The 12,618-nt window shown below is 43.0% G+C and overlaps 1 protein-coding gene across 1 annotated transcript in view; it reads left to right on the top strand.

Moving 5' to 3' along the window:
- The window catches only part of LOC145655604 (uncharacterized), a 74,561-nt gene that overhangs the window by 12,472 nt on the left and 49,471 nt on the right, over nt 1–12,618 (top strand). The window lies entirely within an intron of this gene.

Below are 12,618 nucleotides of genomic sequence, written 5' to 3'. Positions count from 1 at the left end.
CATGTTCACTGATGGGTGTGGATTTAGAGGACCAGATGGGGATATAAAAGCAGGGTATGCAGTGGTGGCAGAAACACAGGGAGAAGTAGATGAATTTTGGACGGTGAAAGCAGAAAGGCTGAAAGGTTAGCAATCAGCACAGCGAGCTGAGGTAATGGCAGTAGTGGAGGCCTTGAAGTTAGCAAAGGGTAAGGAAGTGAATATTTATACTGACTCTGCTTACACGGTAGGGGCAGCACATGTGGAGCTAAGACAATGGATGAGAGCAGGGTTTAGGACAGCGGGAAACAAACCAATTAAACATGAGGCAGAAATGAGGGAGCTGGCAAAGGCCTTGCAGGGACCAGAAAGAGTAGCTATCATAGAGTGCAGGGGACATGTAGAGTATGTCAACAGTACAATCCCAAACCTACAATTAAGGTGGCACCCGGTAAGTATCCGTTGTCATTAACACCAGGGGAAGAGATAGTAATTGACTACACAGACATGGTGGACTCAGCACAGGGGTACACGTACGAATTGATGTGCGTAGACAACTACACAGGGTGGCCGGAAGCGTGGCCAACAAAACGGGAAGACAGTGCTTCAGTGGTAAAGTTCCTGGTGAACCAGTACATTCCTCACCATGGGTTTCAGAGAAAGGTGAGATCAGATAATGGCACTCATTTTACAGCGCGCAATTTGCAGGAGTTAGAGAAAATGTTGGGTCTGAAACATTCATTTGGGGCAGTGTATCATCCTCAGTCTCAAGGTAAGGTGGAAAGGATGAATCTAAATGTGAAAAACAAAGTGGCCAAAATCTGTGCACACACAAAATTAAATTGGGTTGATGCCTTACCTTTGGCATTAATGCAAATTAGATGTTCAGTAAATGCAACAACTGGTTTTACCCCTTTTGAATTGCAGACAGGTTGAGGATTTCCAGGACCCCAGGGACCCTTAACAATAAATGAGAAAAGAAAAACATCTCACACACACATCATACTTTAATGAATTGCAAAGTATCGTTTCAGCTTTCTCCATGCAGGAGGGGGACCGGACGGGGAGCAGACAAACCCAGACGATACCCGTTATGGACTGGGGGCTGCTGAGAGTCATCAAGAGAAAATGGAGTGAGCCGAGGTGGACAGGTCCATTCCAGGTGACAGAAAGAACCAGCCACGCCGTACGCCAGAACGGTACAGGGGAAACGTGGTTTCATCTGAGCCAGTGCGCCGCCGCAGAGTCACCGCAGAGGACTCTGCAAGAGACAGCGAGGGACCTTGCTGAAACATCACCTAACTCACCTGACCCGGAAGGGGCAGAATAATCCCCGGGAGCAAAAGGGTCAAGGTAGTCCACCCTTAGACCCCGAAGTAAGAAGAACAGAACACCAGTGATGACTTCTGGACAATTGTGTTGTTTGATTATTTGTTGGTGTATTGTGTTGTGTGTTTCCATTTACAGTTTGGTCACGCTTGGGTTAAATAATAGCATGGCAGTAGGAAAGGATTAAAACATTAACAACAAGACGGTGAAGAAGAATGGGGGTAGAGATTGGTGGATGTGTAGCATGTGCAGCCGCAAGACCCAGACTTATAACCACCCCGGCACCCCTATTCCCACAAAAAGACCCCAAGGGTTATGCGTGCATGATTGGCCTGACTAAGGAAAGAAACCCTAAGAATTGTGACACTTTGAGCGTTATTTTCCCCCCCATCAGTAACAGAACCAGGACAGGACTATTTTCACCTGAAAAGGGGGAGGGGAACTACACGTGCTTCGTTAGAAGTTCAAGCACACCTCAAGTACGCTTGGGGCACATCCCGGCGGAATGGTGTAACCGCACGGTCACTGGGAACGAGTCTGTGGGTTCATGGGCACGAGCAGGATTGCATGATTATTGTGGAAGGATGACTTTGGTTGTTAACATGCCAGAGAACTCGGAGGGGACATGCGCCATGGTCAGGTTAGCAGCTCCTTTATTACTGATAGGCAAAAAACTACACAGGGACCCGGTAACTGATGCAGCAAGACAGTAGCGAGAGGCATACCATTTTGATTTAACAAGGAATACCCCCACATACATAGATGCAATAGGAATACCTCGCGGAGTTCCGGACAGATATAAGTTAGCAGACCAGATAGCAGGGGGATTTGAGAATATTCCGATACTTTCTGCATTATTCCCCATTACTCCAAATAAAAATGTGGATCGGATTAACTATGTACATTATAATGTCCTCAGGCTAGCCAACCTGACTAGGGATGCAGTGGAAGGACTTAGAGATCAGCTGGGACCAACCTCACTGATGGCGGTGCAAAATCGTATGGCATTAGACATGTTGTTGGCGGAAAAGGGGGGTGTCTGCGCTATGCTTGAGGATGTGTGTTGTACATTCATTCCTAATAATACCGCTCCGGATGGGTCAGTTAGTAGAGCATTGGATGGTTTGAAGACCCTATCAGAGGAAATGCATGAGAATTCAGGCATAAACAACCAGTTGGAATCCTGGATGGTGAGCCGGTTCGGTCAGTGGAAAGACTTAATTGTGTCATTGATGGTTTCATTAGCCACATTCACAGGAATTGCTGTGACATGCGGGTGCTGCTGTATTCCATGTATTAGGGCGTTAATGGTTAGACTAATCTCAGCTATGATAGAAAGGAAAGATGTGCATGAGGGTACCACGATGATGCCATTGATACAGGGGGAAAGGGACGTAGAGACAGGAGATGCCAGAATAAAGGAGTGTGATTGGTGATCTCTTTGTAGAGATCAAAAGGGGGAATTGTGGAGTTTCAGAAATGAAATGAATGCTAAGCTTACACTAGTAGAGAATAATGTGCAGAATGGAATAGGACTAATGCTTGAATAAATAAAATAATTACTGTATGTCCAGACATAACAGGAAATGCCCTAGCCATGCATATGTGTGATTATGCAAGAAGACATGTGTACGAGACGGTCAAACAGAGGTGACGGCTGAGATGGAAAAACACAAAAGCAGAAGTGGCACAAGGCGAGAGAAATATAAGTCTGTCTGTTGCAAAGTTATGATTTAGATCTCACTCGCACTGAGTTGTGAAGTGACATCTCCAGAGCTCTGCATTAATAAAAGGCCACAGGGTAACGCACTGTTTCCTGTCTCTTCTTTCCTGCATCAACGGACACGACACTAACTAATCATATAACAGAATCTGGCCCTTAGCTATTTTATTAGCTTTTTATCAGGGCACGCTTAGTAAAACGTCACATCTCTACATCAACTTTTTTAAAAAATTAACAGGCAATCAAATTATTTTTCCTATACTAAAACCTGTCCTGGAGCAATGCCTAGCTAGCTGGATAGCTAACACTAACATGCAAGACTGGGTTTGTTTTGCAGAAGTAGCAGATGCTAAATAGCTGCCTTGTAAAAGAGGTTTGCATTGGGGACTGTTTGTATTTGATGCATGCACTTTAGGTATTATTGCATAACGCTATTTGTGATGTATTTTTGTTTTTCAATCAGTCACATTCCAAGCCAAACTTCTCTTAGGTATCTTGTATCAGTGGAGAACTACTTTTGAAGGCATTGTTACTAGCTAACTGTTAGCTAGCAAGGTAACAAGGTAACTCTTTTTAAACAACAAAAAGAAAAAACACTTTACTGTGATTAACAACTATGAATTTACTAAGTTGTGATTGTTTCATAGAAGGTCTGATTAGCTAGCCTAGCTAAAGCTATGTTTAATACGTTTTGATACGTCTAACGACACTGGCATTTTTGGACAAGAGTAGCTTTATAGTTGCTTAGCTAATGTCACAGAATTAAAAGTAGAATCAGACGGAAATGTTGAATATTGTGTCATTGCACCAGCCATGAGGCATTAAAGTGTCTGGACAAGAACATAGCTAGCTAGCTAACTGGCTTAGATCACTACTGCAGCTCTCACACCTCGGTTTATTACATCATAATAGGTAATGTGGAATTTTTAAGGACCATTGTTGCGTCTGATAACCCGTTCAGAAAAGGTGTTCTTCAGCTGAATGAACAGATACTGAAACGAACACTAAAGAGATCATCCAACATTCAAGATATTTCAGTAGACACACTAGTGGAAGAGCTGCTGAGGTTCCTGAGCCATGAATGTCCGGCCTCCAGCATCTACTCTGGACAGGTATGTCACCGCCTTGCACCAGGACGCAGAGATCCGTGAGCATGACTGAGATGTAATTATAACTATATACACCTCATTAGTCTGATGCTAATGAGCACACATGCACACCTGCCGTCCAGTTCTTTAACATCCATATCCGTCACCTTGATTTATCTTAGTAAGTTGCTGCTGAAGCTCTGTCTCTCTTTCTCTCTTTCCCCATGCCTCCTTCCCTTCCTGTAGGAGTGTGGATACACCACTGGCGTTGTTGCCTGATGCACCTCCTTTGGAAGAGGACACGGTCCACTGTCAGAACTGGCAGGAGACAGTGGAGCCGCACACACTCGCCTCTCTCGGCTCCCGGGAGATCGAACGGCAGGCTGTCATATATGGTAAAACAGCAAATGTGGTGCACAGCAACTGACTATAAAAGACAACTCCCAGTACACAGTTAACATGTAAAATGAAAAAAAATTATTTACTGATCTAACTTAAACTAAATAGCTACTAAATCTTTTGAACATACAGTATTCTATTTATTATGCACATATGATAATTCTATCCTGACTCATGAAAATGTGGAATTCTGAATTGTGTAACGTTTGTAAGAAATTGTAGTGACTTTGCTATATCCTCTTCCTCAGAGCTGTTCACAACGGAAGCATCTCACTTGCGGACTCTCAGGGTTCTCGATCAGGTGTTCTTCCGGAAGATGAGGAACCTTTTGACCGTCGAAGAACTTTCCTGTATCTTCCCCAACCTGCCCCAGGTCTACAGTCTTCATGGTCAGTCTCTCTGTGTGCGAGCGTGTGTGTGTGCGTGTAAATCTGCTCCATTTGTCTTAGTGTGTTTTCAAACCTAAATTTCTGAAGCCTACTTGGTGTCTAAATCATAATCAAGATTAAAGAAGTGTAAAACCCACCCAAACTGAGAATTTAATGACAGAACAATATCAGCTATCGGCACCATGCCATTACTGTGAGCAGGTATGGACTGGAGGCTGTACATGTTGTTTCTGCGGTGGCCTTCATGACACAAGTAGAGTTCTGTTGCCCACTGACACAACTTTCTAACAAACCACATATACACTGGCTCGCTTAAACAGATTCTGTTTTGTGGTGTTGCATTTGTGTTTCAGCGAATCTGTGTGAGTCCATGAAGAGGCTGAGGGACTCTTCTATAGTTCAAGGCATCGGAGACATCATGGTGTCTAGAGTGAGAGCTGGCTAGTGTTACTCCCTTTCTAGTTCACATCATCTTTTGGTGCTGTCTAAAATGAAGGGATTGTTCTGTGCAGTGTGGGATATACTTGTTGCTTTACTTGATATGTCAGTAGCTCATGTGTTTGTGTGTGTGCGTGATAGTTTGAAGACGCTGCAGGAGAGGAGTTCCAGGAGCAGGTGTCTCACCTGTGCAGTCAGCAGAGTCAGGCACTGGAGCTCATTAAAAATAAATGCAAAGACCCGCGTTTCGCGCACCTTATACAGGTAACACTTTTTAGAGGTATAAAGCCTTTGGACAAACCTACAAACACTAGAGCTTCTGCCATATTTGTTAGTGGGCTGGGTTGTGAATTGGTTGACCCATACTTTGAATTGGAGACTATCCAGTCTTTTATATTTGACTTTTATTGCAGCACATAACTTCTAGTGATGCTGTTTTAGGTATAAATTGGTGTTGCAGTCAACAGAATCCACATTTGGACTTAGATGTCCTTGGCTCATTCGTGTGTGTGTGTGTGTGTGTGTGTGTGTGTGTGTGTGTTAGGAATGTGAAGCCAGCCCTCACTGCCGCCGACTACAATTAAAGGACCTTCTAGTGTCTGAGATGCAGAGACTCACCAAATACCCCTTGCTGCTGGATAACATCATCAGACACACAGAAGGCATGTATAGAAACACTCACACACAATGTATTGAACCATGAAAACACTTCAGTATACACACACATACCAGTTTACCAAGGAGGCAAGCACACACACCCTTTCTCCTGGATTAACACTAGTATGTGCCCCCACAACAGCTGGTTCTCCAGACCTGCAGACATTGGTGAGGGCACAGGCGTGCTGCCGTGGGATACTACGAGCTGTCAATGAGGTCGTCAGGGAGACGGAGCACCGGCGACTGCTCAGCCGTTATCAGCGCAGGCTAGACTTGTCCCCTCTGGAGAGGCAGGCCAGTCCTGTCGCTGCTCAGTTCAAGGTACGGCCTTACTATGTATCCACCATCTGCCTTCCAAACAGCTTCTCTGGTCTTGGAGCACCTGATCCAGAGTATGAATTATTAACTATATTCTTTTTCTATGTAGAATCTGGACCTGACCACTAAGAAAATGATCCACGAAGGACCGTTGACTTGGAAAGTTAGTAAAGATAAAGCTATAGGTAAGAGATCATCACAGCTGAACAAATCACATTTTTGTTTTTCCTCTTGCAAATGATTACTTGACAGGTCCATTCTCACTCTGTGTGTGTGTGTGTGTGTGTGTGTGTGTGTGTTTCAGACATTCATGCTCTGCTTCTCTCAGACCTGTTGGTGCTACTCCAAAGGGGTTCAGGTGACCGTTTGATCTTGCGATGTCCTGCGCGCTCACTGGGTGGGGTTTGGGGTAGGAACACGGACCTCAAAACCCCCTTTTGCCCCGTTGTTCGCTTGGATTCATCTCTTGTCAGATCTGTGGCTACAGGTATATTTGTAGTTATTCTTACAGCTGTGAATAGCCAGAATAGATGAATGGGTCTGGAATAACTATGTCTTTATTTTATTTTTAAAAAATTAAGAAGCCAGTTACAAATTGCATTTGGGTTAGTTTGAATACATTGTTTGACAGCCTGCTTTTCTCTATCAGATAACAAGGCCTTGTATGTGATCAGTACATCAGAGAGACAGATATACGAGCTGGTGGCTGGGACTTCCTCTGAGAAAAACACGTGTTTGTTTTTTTGTCTCTCTCTGACCCACCATCTTCTCATCAAGGTCAACCAGTCAGCACTGCTGTGTCTGTTTTGTGATAACATTTATGGTGTCAGGCCATTTATGTTCAGATGATTTTAACAACATTGTGCTGTTGTAGAAATTGGGACCTGATGGCTTTAGCGATGTTTCCACAGATGGAAGAACCTGTTAGAAAAGACCATCTCCTCGGCCTCTGGAGGCATTGAAGCCACCGAGCAAGGATCAACAGCTCCGTAAGTACTCAGGATTTTGAAAGTTTTCTAATGCTGCTGTAATGCTGTTAAGAGAAGGCAGAATTTCAAAGATGCACTTACAATGATTGGACTCCTGACATCTCCTCTAGGTCTGCGGTTCTACGGTTGCATGGTAATCATGTCGGTCGTCTAGGTAAGCCCATGTTTGTTTTTGTTTGTATACAATGTCATAGGATTTGCTCTCTTTGTACTTATGGCTGATGCCTTTGGTCCCTAGATGGCTCCCTAACAGAAGAGTCTGATTCTATAGAGAGAGATTCACAGAGTGATGATGAAAATGTTCTCACACCTACTATCCCAACTGACCAATCAGAAGCCTACATGCATACTGGTGGGCAGGGTTATGTGGGAGGACAAGCTAAAGTGGCTGATGCTGCTTTTCAAGATGGTAAGAATTTGTTACACTCCGTTACACAGTCATTGTTGCACTATGATAGTTAAACAGTATATTTCTGGTGGTGGTGGTGTTTTTATAAATAGAATTTTAGCAGGCTCAGATATTTACCAACTTTTTTGCACCCTTTGTGTTCTGCCAGTCAGGACACTAAGACTGTTGATCCTTGGATCCTTGGATCCTTTAGAGGCTGCCAGTCAGAAGCAGAAAGTGACATCATTGTCCTCACAGCAAGAAGGGCAGGAGATGCCTTGCCAGTCACCAAAAGGCCGTTCACACCTGGAGATGCTGAGGCATGAAACGAGGCCCTGCCAATCACGAGCAAGCATACGGCAGCGCATGATAAAAAATGTGGATGGAATCTTTCAAAGAATGGAGGGACTGATGAAAAACCTGCATCAGCTTAGGGTAAAGTGGATATATTACTCACTCTCTCTCAAACACACACACACACACACACACACACACACACACACTATCATTGCAGCTAGCTAGCACTTTCATGTTATGTTTTAAAAGAATGGCTTTGTGCACTTGTGAGATCCTGGTTAACTCCTTGTTTTCATTTTCATAGGAGATTGAAGCAGACCAGTGTAGACTGCTCACAATGGTGAGAAAAAAGTCACCTGTCAGTCAGTTCAGATGACACCATCCATGGGTCTTCCTCCATTATCAGGGCACCATCTATTTATCTTGGGTCGAGCGATGGTAAGTGTGTCAAAGAAGCAATTTATAAATACTGGGGCTAAACCTGTTTAATGCTGTAGCACAATTCTTTTTGATTGTACCAAACAAAAAGAACTAATCTGGAATCACTGGGATAATTTGGGGTTGAGTTTAAATGGAGCACACAGTTGAATATTAAAACATCACCGCAGATCTTGGGTCTTGCTATTGCCAGACTGAAAACTGGCCTTCAAACCTGTAGCAATTCCTAATTTCAACTTTAAGAATTTTATGTATGTATTTGAATAATGTTTAGTATTGATTTTGGAGTTGGTGTAATTATGTTGCTTATGGTGTACTACCCCTGCAGACTGTGGCAATTGTATGGTCATCTTTCCAACCTGTTTAGGTAACGAAGAAGGGCCAACAGAACCAGCTCAGCCCGAGATCCATTCTACAGGATTCTGATTTATTACACGAGACATTGTAAAGAGTTTTACTTACACATTTGAAACATGAACACACACAATAAGGGTGTGGCATTCCTGCCATTTCATACATCCGGTGTAGCTCTTTACTAGAATCCCAGCATGCCTTTCTCCTGGGAGAAACCTGCAAATATTGTATTGTCTGCAACTGAGAAGAAAGAGACAGGACAGACGAACCTTCAGCACATGCACCGAGTTGGAATAAAAAGCATTCAAATGAAAGTCCAGATATGTGAGGTGTTTTTTTTTATCAGGTAAAGCTAAAGTTGGAACAAGGGAACTGAGGTGACAGTTTAAAAAAAAAATTAGTCAGTGAAGATGAAGAAATGGAACTAAAATGAGACTGAAAATGTATGGCTGAGGAAATGAATCTGCCCACTAAAGGGACCCCCCCCCCAAGCACTTTGCCCAATACATGTATGTTAATACTCACTCACGCCATCAGTGACAAACTGGCAATCCAACAGGTGCCATTTTGCTCGAGAACCCATAATGTGCCCATGTCAACTTGAGGCAAGATGGTGGTCTTCATCTCTCTTCGCCTTATGGAATGTGTGGATGGGTGACTTAAACAAATTCAGGTTCTTTTGCACTGGGACCCCTGCAAGGCACATGGGCTCCAAGAGGGTATTTTGCATTAATATCATCATATGTCTATGTTGTATCCTTTATTTTATAAATTAACACTATGCGAGAGCAAAGAATAAAGAGTGTGGAAGGAGTTTATTTTATTTCTTTAAGCGTTCTACAGAATAGAAAATAAAGGTTTGGCCTCTCTTTACGCACAATGGATAAGGCAGGGCTTACTGGGATTGCCATTGTGTTGTGGCAAGATATCATCTTCACTGCTCATTACTGTATACTTATTTGTGCAGCCCTGTTCTGGACTGACTCCTGTCAACATTGCAGGGGACAAAAAGGAACATATTTGTTGTCTGATATCATGTCATTACCGATGAAGAGGCACATTCTGTGTAGTGTAAATTCTGTGAAGCTCGTCCCTCACCTCTTGAAATGGCTCAGTGATGCCAGGGTTGGTTTTTACACATATGAAAGGATTTATACTTTGATCTGTTAAGATGTTGGTAGAAGTGGCTCCTTTACACTGACTCCAGTTTGGCCTTTGTTGTATAATGGCTAATGTTATGGTTCAAAAAAGAATGAAATAGTCTAAGATCAGTGTTAAGGACTAAGGATTATGGTACTAATGTTTTAATTTAGGATTAGTTAAGAAATCAGTATTTGGTGGAATATCTCAGATTTTGATTGCAGCTTGTTCATGCATCTTGAGGTGTTCTCCACCAGTCTTTCACACTGCTTGTTAAATAAGCTTTGATTACCTAATCAGAATCTCATTAAATACAAAGAGCTGTACATGTGGTGGAATTCAACAGACTGTGGAATTGAAATCATTGCCAAACGCAGAGATACTAATTTGGACTGATCTCTTAATTTTCTTCGAGAGTTATGTTTTTATATATGAGTTTTTATTTTAAACTTTATCATAAAATGTATGGGGTTATGGTCCCATTCTATTCTGTTCAAATGTAGGCCTACTGTTTTTACAATTCCTGTAAGAAGCGTGTGTGTGTGTGTGTGTGTGTGTGTGTGTGTGTGTGTGTGTGTGTGTGTGTGTGTGTGTGTGTGTGTGTGTGTGAGAGAATCCAAGAGCCCCTATTTGAGATTGATGAGTGGCATGTGTTGGGAGTCTGCCCTCGACAAATAGTATCCTTGACTGTATTATCAGTTTTGTAAACAATCCCTGACAAGTGGGTGAGTGAGAAGTGCATGCACATAGACACAGCAGAAAGAGGAGGTCTGTGTTTTTGGCTTCCTAATCAAGTTTGCGTTCCCGTCATATACAGCCAATCATAGAGAAGGGGACAGACATTTAGAAATAGAAAGTGAGGAAAGTTGTGGTTCTTCATTAAAGGAATTGGATTAAGAGTCACTATTCTTAAGAATGTGTTTAGTACCTACTCAGGCACACACAACAGCTTCTTCAATGACAGTTGCTGCTGTTATTTTAGAGCTGACCACACACACAAAGACCCAGGTAAACATACAAACAGCTCACTGACATATTTTTGCTCTCCCCAGAAATAGGGTTGTGTGGTTAAAGGTCATGTAACCATAGAAACGTAGCCCCCACACTGTTCACTGCTCCTGTACCCCCTTATTCATTCCCTTGGTAAGAGCCAAGCTTGGTAACCCTGGAGATGATGGGAGATGGCTGGGGAATGCGTGTGTGTGTGTGTGTGTGTGTGTGTGTGTGTGTGTGTGTGTGTGTGTGTGTGTGTGTGTGTGTGTGTGTGTGATGAGACCTTGTGGTGAGTGTGAGAATTGTGAAAGCACTGATTCACAAAGTTGTTGAATGATGGGCCTGTTTTTGTAAATTGCTTCCTTAGGGTGAAACACATTTAATACCTTGAAGGTGAAGTAGTGTGTAATGCTATTTTCTGGTTTGTTCATTATTCTTGCACAGTTCAATTAATAGATGAAGACTACAACCTTTGTTTGAATTTTCAGTGTGTATTCAAGATGTTCATTTTCAAAATGTGACTTAATTTTATACTATCACTGTTCCGGGACATTAATGGATTAATTGAAATATATAAAAAGAGATCTTTATAGATCTCTACATATTATGGTGTTGCTCTGATTTTATATACACTTGTTCATTCTGAATGAGAACAGATTGTAATGAAATTGTGGGCACTTGTAGCTCACCTTTAAGAGCAGATAGAGCTTTGTGCTGACACCACCAGTCTTTGGTTTGATTAACAGGGAGCGTGTTCACTCTGAGATGTGTTGCTCTGGATTATGGTATTTGCTTTAAAGGTATACTTATTTCTCTTCCTCCCTCAGGTTAGTCCTCCTCCTCTTCAGCCTTCAAAATAGATTCTCTCAGGAGTAAGGTTGAACTGCTGCAGCTGCCGCTGGCGCTATCCTCTAAATCTATCTCAGAGCGCAAAACTCAACTGCGCAGAGCAACAGAACGTTCCAGGGGCGGAGCTGAGGTCCACAAACCCCAGGCACTGGCCCCAGACATGGACAACGAGTCACAGTACTCAGGCTACTCCTACAAGTCCTCCCATTCCCGTAGCTCTCGCAAGCACAGGTGCGTATGCCATTTCCCGACATTCTTCCCTTTTGCCTAAATGTGGGCGGGCATTGATGTTTTGTCTAGAACATACAAATGTGAATGTACACTACTGCAAACACTGAGGGTACCACCGTATCGTTATTTAACGATTATCCATTTTATGTTGCTTTATGTACCAACTTGGAGTATACTGTGTATATAAATGTTTATATACATCTGTGTGCGCGTGCGTGTGTGGTGGTGTTTCAGGGATCGGAGAGACAGGCACCGCTCTAAGAGCAGGGACAGCAGAGGGGACAAATCGGTCACTATCCAGGCTCCTGGAGAGGCCCTGCTGGACACAGAGTCCACACGTGGAGATGATCGAGTCCGTGTTTTCACTTCATACCTCGTCCAGCCTGGAAAACCATTCCACTATAGCTTCAGACCATAAAAAGTCTATAGTGCTTCAAAATATGAATGATTGACTTTTTTTTTTTTTTTTTTTTTACTGAAATGTTGGACTGAGCATCTCATGTCTCCTCATGCAGTGTCAGAAATTTTGCTCTAAAATCTCGCAGTACACATATACGCAACACGCGTATAAAAACAACCAATAGGAAACAGCCTGCCATAGCTCACATGCCAACTACAA

This window comes from Electrophorus electricus, unplaced genomic scaffold, assembly GCF_041902795.1.
Source record: "Electrophorus electricus isolate QZ-2024a unplaced genomic scaffold, ASM4190279v1 Scaffold29, whole genome shotgun sequence".
Lineage (NCBI taxonomy): Eukaryota > Metazoa > Chordata > Actinopteri > Gymnotiformes > Gymnotidae > Electrophorus > Electrophorus electricus.
The sequence above is the reverse complement of the archived record's forward strand: the minus strand, read 5'-3'. Positions and strand labels throughout refer to the sequence as shown.